General features: G+C 35.6%; 1 protein-coding gene across 3 annotated transcripts in view; it reads left to right on the top strand.

Annotated features, from left to right (window-relative positions):
* si:dkey-205h23.1 (AT-rich interactive domain-containing protein 3B) overlaps positions 1 to 1024 on the top strand; it is a 104887-nt gene extending 103863 nt beyond the window's left edge. For all 3 annotated transcript variants that reach the window (XM_056478892.1, XM_056478891.1, XM_056478890.1), the window contains exon 10: positions 1 to 1024. This exon is cut by the window's left edge and continues 457 nt beyond it. The gene's annotated coding sequence lies outside the window, so the exon portion shown is untranslated.
* The last annotated feature ends 844 nt before the right edge of the window (positions 1025 to 1868 follow it).

The raw sequence follows: 1868 nt of genomic DNA, 5'->3' as shown, positions 1-1868 counted from the left end.
TAACCGTTTTCACAAATTTAAGTGGATTGAACACACAAGACATTAAAACTTGTGTATATATACAGTATATATATTCACAAAAGAGTCACATGCATAAAATATTGATATATATTCACAAAAACAATTAACATGCACAAAATAATAATACATATTCATAAAATATATAAATATATGTTAAATATACGTGCATAAAATACAATTTACAAATGTAAAACAGCATTTACTAATGCATAACAGTGTAAAAAAAGATTTAAATGTTTGAAATTATGAGTTGATTGTGAATATGCAAATTATCTTACGCATGGTATTCATACCCTTTAGCCAATCAGACGCGAGCTTACTGTTCATCAAATCATAACCCACCCCCAGAAGCGCATATAAGGCTTCATTTCGATGCACATTTTGTACACTGTTCTACATTTGTACATGGTGTATTTTATGCATATGTTTACGTACTTTATGCATGTGTATTTTTACTTTGTGCACATTAATTGGTCATACACTGGCCACTTTATTAGGTACACCTGTCCAACTGCTTGTTAACGCAAATTTCAAATCAGCCAATCACATGGCAGCAGCTCAATGCATTTTGGCATGTAGACATGGTCAAGAGGATCTGCTGCAGTTTAAAGCGAGCATCAGAATGGGGAAGAAAGGGGATTTAAGTCAGTGTTTCTCAACCAAGTTCCTGGAGGACCACCAGCATTGCATGTTTTGGATGTCTCCTTTGTCTGTCACACCCATTACAGGTCTTTCAGTCTCTGCTAATGATCTGATGATCTGAATCAGGCGTGTTTGGTTAAGGAGACATGGCAAATGTGCAGTGCTGGTGGTCTAACAGGAACATGGTTGAGAAACGCTGATTTAGGTAACTTCAAACGTGGCATGGTTGTTGGTGCCAGAAAAAAAATCTCTGAGGATTATTTCCAGTACTTTGTTGAATCTATTTCACGAAGCATTAAGGCAGTTCTGAAGGCAAAAGATGGTCCAACCTGGTACTAGTAAGGTGTACCTAATAAAGTGGCCGGTGAGTGTATATATATATATATATATATATATATATATATATATATATATATATATATATATATATATATATATATATATATGGATGTGAATTTGGCTACACGTGTGCATTGTGTTTTTTGCATGAGTTATTAATTGAGTCTAATCTAGCTCCATACAATCAGAGATGCCGCTGGTGTTTGGTGAACGACGTCTGGCATGTAAACAAGAACGCTAAATACAATCAGATCGTTCAGCCGGTCACCGGACGGGTTTTACATGACTTGAAGATTTTTATTTAGCGTGTGTCTCTTCTGATCATGTTTTTCGTGACTTTATCTTTTTCACTCATTCATACCTCAGGAGCGTTACGGGACGTCTTCGACCTCAGGATCTGTAGTTTAGAGATTTCATTGTTTTTCGGGTGATTTTAGGACTGATTCTCTTCTATGCATCAGTCGCTCGTATAGGCAGCGGCTCAGGGTTCGAGCGGCTCCAGGAGAAATATATCTGCTGTTTTAATGATGATGTGCATCTCAGAACAACCGTCAGATACCTCAGAAAGCTGCTGAATGTTAATAAACCGCGGTTTCATTCAGGTCTCAGGGCAGGGTTTAATATTCGTGAATGATTTATAGCCTTGTGTTTAAGCAAAACATATTTTATGTTTAGTTCTGTAAACTTCTGATCACATTTCTTCCATATGTCTCCTTTTTTATGTGCACAAAATAACAAAATGTGCCATGTTTCAACACAATGCCAACGTTTTCACCTAAGAAGGGTTAAAATAGCAAATTTTTGCTCTGGAATAACACTGATTTTTAATTTAAACAACTGAAAATAATTTTATTATTATATTCTAA

This window comes from Danio aesculapii, chromosome 18 (assembly GCF_903798145.1).
Source record: "Danio aesculapii chromosome 18, fDanAes4.1, whole genome shotgun sequence".
NCBI classification, from domain to species: domain Eukaryota; kingdom Metazoa; phylum Chordata; class Actinopteri; order Cypriniformes; family Danionidae; genus Danio; species Danio aesculapii.
Note: the sequence above shows the minus strand (reverse complement) of the source record. Positions and strands in the feature narration are given on the sequence as shown.